This window comes from Rana temporaria, chromosome 8 (assembly GCF_905171775.1).
Source record: "Rana temporaria chromosome 8, aRanTem1.1, whole genome shotgun sequence".
Taxonomy (NCBI): domain Eukaryota; kingdom Metazoa; phylum Chordata; class Amphibia; order Anura; family Ranidae; genus Rana; species Rana temporaria.
This window is the reverse complement of record NC_053496.1, coordinates 179,518,610-179,531,000: the sequence shown is the minus strand read 5'-3', so window position 1 is coordinate 179,531,000 and position 12,391 is coordinate 179,518,610. Positions and strand designations below refer to the sequence as shown.

General features: G+C 46.3%; 1 protein-coding gene and 2 pseudogenes across 1 annotated transcript in view; 2 read left to right on the top strand and 1 right to left on the bottom strand.

Annotated features, from left to right (window-relative positions):
• The window catches only part of LOC120910546 (zinc finger protein 850-like), a 1,103,195-nt gene that overhangs the window by 69,775 nt on the left and 1,021,029 nt on the right, over positions 1-12,391 (bottom strand).
• LOC120912539 lies at positions 2,788-2,896 on the top strand (annotated as a pseudogene).
• LOC120912543 lies at positions 7,154-7,279 on the top strand (annotated as a pseudogene).

Genomic DNA, 12,391 nt, shown 5'->3' with positions numbered 1-12,391 from the left:
TCTTTCCGTTCTTCATTCTAAATTTCAGAGATGATAGAATATAACATCTGGAAACACTGCTGCCAATAATAAGAAATTACATAGAGGAATGTCCACTCAGAATAATTTTTAGTACTTTTTCCCCAGTCCCAGCTACCCGATTATTCTCTTTATAGGTGAGATCTTCCTGGGCGGAATCCCGGGAATCTAGAGGACAACCCTCCTCCATAGACTGCTGATCTCCACTCACCAACCTCTCTTCTTCTTCCTCTTTATCCTCAACTTTGATGTCTTTCCGTTCTTCATTCTAAATTCCAGAGATGATAAAATATAAGAACTGGAAACACTGCTGCCAATAATAAGAGATGACACAGAAGAATGTCCTCATAGAATTATTTTTCAATTATTTTTTAGTTCTTTGTGCCCAGCCCCATCTACCTGATCTCCTGATCTCCCATTCTCTGTACATTGGAGATCTTCCTGTGTAGAATTGTGGGAATCCAGAGGACAACCCTCCTCCATAGACTGCTGATCTCCACTCACCAACCTCTCTTCTTCTTCCTCTTTATCCTCAACTTTGATGTCTTTCAGTTCTTCTTCACCCTAAACCCCAAAGATAACAGAATACATTTGTACAAAGGAAGGAACCAGGAATTTCATAGAATGTCCTCTCATGGTTAGAATACAGTCCCACCTACCTGCTGATGGTGGGGGATGGTGTGACCTTCCAGTGTGGAATCCCGGGAATACAGAGGACGGGGACATCTCTCTGGAGGGTTCCCATTACTGGATCCATCTGTAGGAAACACACACACTGACTGAATACATTGTTTCTATGTGTTTATTAGATGATGTGGGATCTAGGTGGAGCCTCCGTACTGCTCTCTCCTTTACAATAAAGTCTCCTCTTACCCTGTGATGTGAGGGGCGGCTGATTCTCCATCATGACGTCCTTGTAGAGATCCTTGTGTCCTTCTAAATACTCCCACTCCTCCATGGAGAAATAGACAGTGACATCCTGACACCTTACAGGAACCTGACACACACAATGATACAGTCACCATCCAGACACATCCCTTGTCTGTTACTGGATAATGTCCCAGAATTCCCGGCACCGCTCACCTCTCCTGTCAGCAGCTCCATCATCTTCTTGCTGACTTCTAGAATCTTCTCCATGTTGTGTCTCTCAGGTTTCAGGGAGTCCCATGGAGGCACTGTGATGGTCATATGATCACCAGACTTCAGAAGAGGAAATCTCTGTATTGGAGAACCAATAGGAATATCATGTTAGAATCCCAGTATCCTCCTCACCTCTCTGGTCAGATCTGTGTTTTATTAATAGTGATAAGAGTGATGTCATGTGTTTTATTTTTTTTCTATTGCAAAGCCTGTGGCGTCCATAACACAACCCAAAAACTTCACCCGGTGCAGGAAAAAATGTGCACACACATAAAGAGTGATACACAAAAAACTGACGGGTGCATCGTCAAATGGCCCTCCGAAAAGGGCCCAACCCTGATCCCCCGGGGCGTTAGGCTCCTGGCAGGGACTGAGGTAATCTGTGATCTGTGCAGCCGAAGCCGACACGGACCCAACTGCCTTGGAGGGTCTGCCGAAACAGAACCCTCCCAGGTGAGGCTCCCCCGAAGGGAGACCCCATGAGAGCAGGCGAACTAAGCCAGAAGGCCATGTCCACCCACTTCCAAGACGTTCAGGGCAGGCCCGAGGACCAGCACCCTACTAATCACACACAAAGGTGTACAAAAAGTGCACCAACAAAAAAAAGACATAAAAGTGACAAACAAGGGGGTAAAATAAAAAATAAAGTGGGGGAGAAGGAAGGTGGGAGAGGTGAGTGGAAAGTCACCATCGTGCAATACGATGGCCGGCCCTCCGGCCAGGAAACAAAAATTCCCCTGGTCCTAGCCAAAAGGCTCGGCCCTAGAGGCAGGTGTTAAAAAGTGTGTTGTGGAGATCGTGACCAAAGTGCCATACGGTAAGTGCCCCTTAAACACTTGGGCAATGTATGGCACCCCTGGACTGCCACTCCAGGGGCACTATCTCCACAGGCTTTTCAATGGACCCTGACCCCTGGCCCGGACCAGCAGCATCCTTCCCAGCCAGTAAAGTATGAGTTCAGAGACATCGGGGAGAGCCCACCTCAGCAGGCTACTCCCACAACCCCCATCCCTCCCACCTAATCACGTTCCGGAAATACTAACCGCTCCTCCCGACGAAAAGAGGAGCAAGGGTTGTCTCCCGAACAACTGACTGGGGCAGGCACCACCAAATCCAGGCCAGAGGCCCAGCCCTCCAGCTTCGACCTCATGCCTCTCTGTCCAAATCAGAAGGCTTCCACCTCCACGCCAGCAGGTTTAGCGTCTGCCGACCGCCATTACACCTCGCCGTGTACTGGGGGATGGTCAGCATAGAGATATGAGTGATGTCATGTGACCTCCCAGAATCCTCCTCACCTCTCCGATCAGCAGGTAGATGATCTCCAGGGTGAAGTTTAGTATCTTCTCAGTCATGCGACTCCGGTCCTCCTCCATCCTCATTTGTGACGTCTTTTCACAGGCTTCCTTATAGAGAGATAACTTTGGAATATGAAAAAAAAATTGGATGGTATTGGTCACACAATTATAGAATGTGAGAGGGTTAATGGGAGGATTGCTGTACATTGTAGAACTACAAGCCCAATGCTAACACACTTAAGTCTGGTCTGTTTAGTGATTATTACAATTTTGAGATCTCAGGATCTTCTTGGTGTGAAAAATTCTCTGCTGGCTTTGTTTTGTTTCTGAACTGATCGCCTCTCTGCCTTTTGGCTAAGATCAAGTGTAGCATTTGTTCTTATCAGTTGCCAGAGGAGGCGCTGAAGCTACTCTCAAGAGTGGGGAGGGCAGATGCAAATCCAGCGATGTCATTGCACCTGGAAGGACAGTTTCGGTAGGGACTACGCCTAGCTGCCCGACAGATACTGGGGGCCGGCCCATTGTTGAGTCTGAGCCATCCAGAAGGGTGCTCCTGGTGAGGATAGGTTGGTGCATCGGGTCTGGCTGAAGGGCTGGTGTTGGTGCTTTCCCTGTCGGCGATCTTGTGGAGGAGCTGGGTGGCACCATGCAAATCCGTTGGATTGATGGGGACCTGGAAGGACTAGTACCGGTGGAGACTTATGCATTTGGCGGCTCTCCCTAAGAAAACCTAGAAGGGCTCTCTATCTGGCAGGGATTAAGGGCTGCACTGACCCAGTCAGGGGGTCGGATTCCTCTCCTCATCTTGGAAGGGGGTGGATATGGCCTTCTGGCTTAGTTCACCTTCTCTCATGGGGTCTACCCTCGGGGGAGCCACACCTAGTACTTGGGTGGGTCTGTTTCGGCAAACTCTCCAGAGAACAGGTTTCGGCCAGATGGACCTAGTGTAAAAGTACCCTTGTCCCCGGGGGATTCAGGGCAAGGCCCTTTGATTTCAGAGGGCTTGTGTACACCCGTTGCACATTTTTGTGTCACCTCTTTATGCTGTGCACTTTTCTTTGGCACCAGGTGAAGTAAACTGTTGGCGCCATATAAACCCTGTATAATAAAAATAATAATAATAGGTGGACTACCATGAAAGAGCAGAGTCATGGTGGTCAAGGGAGTTTGAAGGAGGAACCTGTATAGGATATTTTATTAACGTGATCTGGATGTCCTACCAGGTGAAGAAGTGCAGTATATTTTCCCAGAGGGAAATCTCAATAGAGGGTTTGAGTTTGTCGTATTTCTGTATTTATAGAGGGTGTTTGAGTTTGATGTATAGTAATTGTATATCATATACAAGTGTGTAGCAGCATTTTTCGGAGATAAAAAATACAACATGTGTACAGGGAGTGCAGAATTATTAGGCAAATTAGTATTTTGACCACATCATCCTCTTTATGCATGTTGTCTTACTCCAAGCTGTATAGGCTTGAAAGCCTTCTACCAATTAAGCATATTAGGTGATGTGCATCTCTGTAATGTGGTCTCTGTGGTCTAATGACATTAACACCCTATATCAGGTGTGCATAATTATTAGTCAACTTCCTTTCCTTTGGCAAAATGGGTCAAAAGAAGGACTTGACAGGCTCAGAAAAGTCAAAAATAGTGAGATATCTTGCAGAGGGATGCAGCACTCTTAAAATTGCAAAGCTTCTGAAGCGTGATCATCAAACAATCAAGCGTTTCATTCAAAATAGTCAACAGGGTCGCAAGAAGCGTGTGGAAAAACCAAGGCGCAAAATAACTGCCCATGAACTGAGAAAAGTCAAGCGTGCAGCTGCCAAGATGCCACTTGCCACCAGTTTGGCCATATTTCAGAGCTGCAACATCACTGGAGTGCCCAAAAGCACAAGGTGTGCAATACTCAGAGACATGGCCAAGGTAAGAAAGGCTGAAAGACGACCACCACTGAACAAGACACACAAGCTGAAACGTCAAGACTGGGCCAAGAAATATCTCAAGACTGATTTTTCTAAGGTTTTATGGACTGATGAAATGAGAGTGAGTCTTGATGGGCCAGATGGATGGGCCCGTGGCTGGATTGGTAAAGGGCAGAGAGCTCCAGTCCGACTCAGACGCCAGCAAGGTGGAGGTGGAGTACTGGTTTGGGCTGGTATCATCAAAGATGAGCTTGTGGGGCCTTTTCGGTTTGAGGATGGAGTCAAGCTCAACTCCCAGTCCTACTGCCAGTTTCTGGAAGACACCTTCTTCAAGCAGTGGTACAGGAAGAAGTCTGCATCCTTCAAGAAAAACATGATTTTCATGCAGGACAATGCTCCATCACACGCGTCCAAGTACTCCACAACGTGACTGGCAATAAAGGGTATAAAAGAAGAAAAACTAATGACATGGCCTCCTTGTTCACCTGATCTGAACCCCATTGAGAACCTGTGGTCCATCATCAAATGTGAGATTTACAAGGAGGGAAAACAGTACACCTCTCTGAACAGTGTCTGGGAGGCTGTGGTTGCTGCTGCACGCAATGTTGATGGTGAACAGATCAAAACACTGACAGAATCCATGGATGGCAGGCTTTTGAGTGTCCATGCAAAGAAAGGTGGCTATATTGGTCACTGATTTGTTTTTGTTTTGTTTTTGAATGTCAGAAATGTATATTTGTGAATGTTGAGATGTTATATTGGTTTCACTGGTAAAAATAAATAATTGAAATGGGTATATATTTCTTTTTTGTTAAGTTGCCTAATAATTATGCACAGTAATAGTCACCTGCACACACAGATATCCCCCTAAAATAGCTAACACTAAAAACAAACTAAAAACTACTTCCAAAAATATTCTGCTTTGATATTAATGAGTTTTTTGGGTTCATTGAGAACATGGTTGTTGTTCAATAATAAAATTAATCCTCAAAAATACAACTTGCCTAATAATTCTGCACTCCCTGTATATAGAGGAAGAGGACAGACACAATCAATGGTTAAAGGCATCACAAATATGGAGGAAGAGGATCGACACAATGGGGAAAGGTTGGGAAGGGGCTGCAATTGGACGTAAATATAAAATAATATCTTATTACCTCCTCAGTTCCAGCAATGCCTCCTCTCTACTTCCTGCTAGTTCACCGGAAACTATTGTTTTTTTCCTTACCTCACTTCCTGCCTTTAATACTACTTCCTGTCTGTATCACACCTCATTTTCTGTCTATGCGTTCGGCTTACAATTGGTGAGATCGCCATCTTGGGGTGAATATAAAGACTGCCGCCTCCGTTGTTTCTGAACACTTTGAAAACATTCTTCCGTGTTCTTGTGCAAGTTAAAAGTCAACCAAGGAAAAAAAAAGTACATACTTTGCAAAAGTTATTGTCTTTTTCATTGGCCTTAAGTGGTTATTTTAGGTTCTCTGGATTTGTAGGTCAATAGAAAAGTGGACTGTAGCGTTTCAAACATTTCATTTGGCAAAGCATAAGCAATGAAATTTTTTTTTTTATTGCCCTCAAGGACAGAGAAGCAAAGCAGGACAAGCTGACATTCTCAGACGGCTCTCCTCCACCATCCACACTACATTCTCCGACAGCTCTCCTCCACCATCCACACTACATTCTCCGACAGCTCTCCCTCCACCATCCACACTACATTCTCTGAACAGCTCTCCTCCACCATCCACACTACATTCTCTGACAGCTCTCCTCCACCATCCACACTACATTCTCCGACAGCTCTCCTCCACCATCCACACTACATTCTCCGACAGCTCCCCTCCCACCATCCACACTACATTCTCCGACAGATCTCCCCCACCATCCACACTACATTCTCCGACAGATCTCCCCCACCATCCACACTACATTCTCCGACAGCTCTCCCCCACCATGCACACTACATTCTCCGACATCTCTCCTCCACCATCCACACTACATTCTCCGACAGCTCTCCTCCACCATCCACACTACATTCTCCGACAGCTCCCCTCCCACCATCCACACTACATTCTCCGACAGCTCTCCTCCACCATCCACACTACATTCTCCGACATCTCTCCTCCACCATCCACACTACATTCTCCAACAGATCTCTCCTCCACCATCCACACTACATTCTCCGACATCTCTCCTCCACCATCCACACTACATTCTCCGACATCTCTCCTCCACACTGCATTCTCCGACAGATCTCCTCCACCATCCACACTACATTCTCCGACAGCTCTCCTTCCACCCTCCACACTACATTCTCCGACAGCTCTCCTCCACCATCCACACTACATTCTCCGACAACTCTCCTCCATCATCCACACTACATTCTCACACAGCTTTTTAAAGGACCATAGTACTGTAATTTAATCCCGTGAGACCTATAACTATCATTCACTCACAGTATTAAATCTATGGGGACTTGCGCTGCACACCCCCCTCAATTCCTGTCAGAATGCAGAGCAATCCCCGCAACTTGAGCAGAGTCCATCCCCGCAGTGAGTCTGATGATTGTAGCTACAGGCCGGACAAAAAACGTCCTAGCGGGCCGTACTTTGGAGACCCCTGCTCTAGACTATTCACTTTTGATTTAGAATACAGAATCCAACCCACTGTCCTCTGTAAGAAAGAAAGAAGGTGTTCTGGAGTCCAGCAGGGGAGGATTGGGCAGGGCCAACACTGTATTGGATTTCAGTCCAGCAGAAGGAAGGTTGGCAGCTCACTATCACGTCTCAGCCATTTGGCTAAGATCAAGTGTAGTATCTGTTCTTATCAGTTGCCAATAGGAGGTGCTGTGCTAATGCCCCGACTATGAGGGTGGATGGGGGGGGGAGGCTATGTAAATCCTCTTGTGTAATGGTACCTAGAAGGTTAATATTGGGTTGAGCGGAGTCCGGAGCATCCTAACAAACTTGGAGGCCGGCATTGGGCTCCCCCTAGAAAGCCGGAAGGGTACCTCTGGTGAGGGTGGAGAGGCACTGGGTCTGGCGGAAGGCTGGGTCCCGAAAAAAGCTTGTGGTGTATGTGCCCGTAATCTTCACTGTGAGTGCGGGTCACTTTGTGTTATGGCACCAAGGTCACTGCACCATGACAAGTTTATCACACCTGCCTCTTGGGCCGGGCCTTTAGGAATTTTTTATTCCTGGCCAGAAGGCCAGCCAGCAGGCCATTGTATTTCACAATTCTCCACTTCCCTTTTCCTCACCTTTATGTTGTCCATCTTGTGTGTCACTTTATGTATTTTTTTCTGGTTGTTGGGTATGTACACTTTGTTTTACATTGAAGAGTAGGGTGTAGGTCCTCGGGCCTGCCCTGAAAGTCTTGGGAGGGGGTGGACATGGCCTCCTGGCTTAGTTTGTCCTCTCTCATTGGGGGTCTTCCTTCGGAGGGAGCCCCACCTAGTACTTGGGGTGGTCTGTTTCAGCAGACCTCCCAGAGAACAGGGTCTGTCTGGCTTTGGCCAGATGGACCAGGTGAAAGTACCCCAGTCCCACGTCTGGAGCCTAACGCCGCGGGGGAATCAGGGCAAGGTCCTTCTATTTTGGAGAACCATATGTCCTTTTTTTTGGAACAGGGTGGGGTTTTTAGAGTGTGTTTACACAACATGGGTTTAACCACTTAAGGACCGCCTCCTGCACATATACGTCATCAGAATAGCACGGCTGGGCACAGGCACGTACATGTACGTTGCCTTTAAGAGCCCAGCCGTGGGTCGCCAGCGCCACCCGGTCCGAAGCTTCCTGACCGTGCCCGCGGACCTTATCGCCACTGGTGTCCCGCGATCGGTCACAAGAGCTGAAGAACGGGCAGAGGTGAGTGTAAACACACCTTCCCTGTTCTTCACAGTGGCAGTGTCATTGATCGTCTGTTCCCTGATATAGGAAAAGACGATCAATGACGTCACACGTCCAGCCCCACCCCCTACAGTTAGAAACACATATGAGGTCACACTTAACCACTAGGGGGCGCTGTAAGGGTTAACTCCTAAACTGCCATTGTCATTTTCACTATAATCAGTGCATTTTTATAGCACTTTTCGCTGTGAAAATGACAATGGTCCCAAAAAATAGGTCAAAATTGTCCAAAGTGTCCGCCATAATGTCGCAGTCACGAAAAAAAAAAAAATCACTGATCGCCGCCACCAGTAGTAAAAAAAACAAAATAATTTAATAAAAATGCCCAAAAACTATCCCCTATTTTGTAAACGCTATAAATTTTGCGCAAACCAACCGATAAACGCTTATTGCAATTTTTTTTTACCAAAAATATGTAGAAGAAAACGTAACGGCCTAAACTGAGGATAAAAAAACGTTTTTTTATATCTTTTTTTGGGGATATTTATTATAGCAAAAAGTAAAAAATATTGTTTTTTTTTTAAAATTGTCGCTCTATTTTTGTTTATAGCGCAAAAAATAGAAACCGCAGAGGTGATCAAATACCACCATTTGTGAGGGGGAAAAAAGGACGTCAAAGGAGCCACGTCGCACGACCGCGCAATTGTCAATTTAAGCGACGCAGTGCCGAATCGCAAAAAGGGGCAAGGTCCTTAACCTGCATAATGGTCCGGGGCTTAAGTGGTTAAAAAAAAAAAAAAAATAAAAAGAGAAAAGGCTCACTATTGGAAGTTTTAAGCTTGCTGGGTGTCTGGCAGAATAACCGGTATTTTTCTGTATTCGCAACATTTTAACCATTCCACGACTGCCGTAGATCAGGTTTACTACTACAGGGCGGCTGCTGTGTGCAGGATCACATATATATATATAAAATTATACACACACACACACACACACGTGATCCTGCACTTCCGGGTGGCAGAAGCGAATGCGCGTCACTAGCGGCTCGCTCCTACTGTGATATGCACAGCGGTAGCCGATCAGCGGGTACCGCAGACTTGATATTCGCCGGCACCCACCGATCGTTCGGTACAGTGGCAGAACGGCAGGCTGCCTATGAAAAGAAGACAGGTCGCTGTCGGTAGGGAAGGCATGGATCCCGAGTTCCTGTAAAGCAGAGACAAGGAACCATATCTTCCCCTAGTAAAAAGCACCTCCCCCACAGTACACAAAACACCGGCTAGGCACACAGTTATAAAGGAAGTAAAGTAAAAATGTTGTTTTAAGCCCCTGTGACGAACGCGGGTGTCAGATCCCTGCCCTCCTCGTTAACTGGTGACGAAGGACCGGCCAACCTCACACCACACTGTCACTTATGTAACAATGCCACACTCAGCTGTGCCCTGCACAAAGATTTTCCAGCTTGCGGGACCACAATCTAAGTGCCAACAGCCTGAGAGCGATTGTCACTGGGCTAATTACACAATTAACCCTTTAACTGCCACCACTGACGGTTTTTTTTTTAGGAGCTGGCGCCATCTGGTGGTGAGCCGTTGGTATTACAAGTTATTACCACCATATGTGAGCTGGCGCCATCTGGTGGTGGCCGTTGGTATTACAAGTTAAGCATTACAAGTTAAACAGCAATTCTAATGTCATTTTTCACTATTTTCACTGCCATCTTCTCCCCTCTAATTAGAACCCCCAAACATTATATATATTTGTTATCCTAACACCCTAGAGAATAAAATGGCGATCGTTGCAATACATTCTGTCACGCCGTATTTGCGGAGCAGTCTTACAAGCGCACTTTTTGGGGAAAAAATTACACTTTTTTTGATAAAAAAATAAGACAACAGTAAAGTTATCCCCATTTTTTTTAATATTATGAAAGATAATGTTACGCCGAGTAAATTCATACCCAACATGTCACGCTTCAAAATTGCGTCCGCTCGTGGAATGCGGACAAACTTTTACCCTTTAAAATCTTCATAGGCGACGTTTAAAAAAAATTCTACAGGTTGCATGTTTTGAGTTACAGAGGAGGTCTAGGGCTAGAATTATTGCTCTCGCTCTACCAATCGCGGAGATACCTCACGTGTGTGGTTTGAACACCGTTTACATATGCAGGCGCTGCTCACGTATGTGTTCGCTTCTGCGCGCAAGCTTGTCGGGACGGGGTGCTTTTTCTGGCTCCTAACTTTTTTTAGCTGGCTCCTAGATTCCAAGCAAATTTGTCAAACCCTGCCTTACTCTACAACAGTAGCGCTCTTCAAGAGGCAGAGGTTCGTTTATAGCTTGCATTAAAGCGGGGGTTCACCCTATAAACCCAAAAAAAAAAAAAAAATTTCTTCTACCATAAAATCAGGCATTGTGGCGCGAGCTACAGTATGCCTGTCCCGATTTTTTTTATCCCCGTACTCACCGTGTACTCGTACATCGAAGATACCGACTCCCCTCGGGGAATGGGCGTGCCTATGGAGACGGAGGATGATTGACGGCCGGCTCTGGCGCGTCACGCTTCTCCGGAAATAGCCGAAATAGGCTTGGCTCTTCACGGCGCCTGCGCATAGCCTGTGCGCAGGCGCCGTGAAGAGCCGAGACCTACTCCGGCTGTTTTCCGGGAGAGTGACGTGCCAGGGCCGGCCGTCAATCATCCTCCCTCTCCATAGGCACGCCCATTCCCTGCGGGAGCCGAAATCTATAATGTACGAGTACACAGTGAGTATGGGGGTAAAAAAATCGGGACAGGCATACTGTAGCTCGCGCTACAATGCCTGTCTCGATGGTAAAATCGTGTCACTGAGGGTGAACCACCGCTTTAAGTGCTTTAGAGGCAAGGTTAACACTTTTCAACATAAGGGTTTATTCTGAAAAGTTGGTGCAATGAAATGTTTACAGAAAAACATTTTTCAAGAGATAACGACAATATACAGCCACAGAGTAATAAGGTAGAATTGGAGAAGAAGAATACTTGCAATTATTGTCCAAGGGTTGATCAGAGTTCGATCGATGAGCTGGGTAATCGGTTCTCAAACTTGGCAGATGTTCCTGCTTGGATGGAAAAAGGAGAACTGCCCATTGTCTCGGCATCTCCTCTTTTCTGTCAGATCAAGGGGTGTTGACAGCGACCAGTGACCAATCGTCTGGTCTTCTTATTTAGAGGTTGGTTACTGGGAGGGGTCTACATTTATGACCATGTCCCAGGTACACTTTGTGATACATATTCATATTTCTGCATCTCTAATGTTTACAAACTAACAATGTCCATTTTATTGTTCAGCGTGACATTTGCTTTAAAACAAGTACAGGCATGACAAGTCTCCAATTTCTAGTTTACCTAGGAGGAATAAAGGGGACCAGGGGCTTTCCATATGACCTGTCATAGGGGTGTCTGAACTTTAAACAAAATTTATCCGAGGAAACAAAATATGTCCATATTATGGCGGTGCTATTATTTATTTGGACATGTTGAACTTTCATGCTTATACCAAGGTTTAAAGTTTGGGCTAGATTCAGATAGCCCGCCGTAACTTTGTGCGGGCGTAGCGTATCTCAGATACGATACGCCGCCGTAACTTAGTGAGGCAGGTTCTGTATTCATAAAGAACCTGCGCCCTAAGTTACGACGGCGTAGCGTAAATGTGCCGGCGTTAGCGCGCCTAATTCAAATTGTGAAGAGGTGGGTCGTGTTTTATGTAAACAAAACATGACCCCACGTAAATGACATTTCTAACGAACGGCGCATGCGCCGTCCGTGAACGTATCCCAGTGCGCATGCTCCTAATCACGTAGCAAATAGTCAATGCTTTCGACGTGAACGTAATTTACGCAAAGCCCTATTCGCGAACGACTTACACAAACGACGTAAACGTAGTAAAATTCGACACTGTCCCGACGTCCATACTTAACATTGGCTATGCCTCATATAGCAGGAGTAACTTTACGCCGGAAAAAGCCTTACGTAAACGACGTAAAAAAATCCGCCGGGCGCACATACGTTTCTGAATCGTATCTAGCTCATTTGCATATTATACGCGGAAATCAACGGAAGCGCCACCTAGCGGCCAGCGTAAATATGCACCCTAAGATACGACGGCGTAGGAGACTTACGCCCGGTCGTATCTTA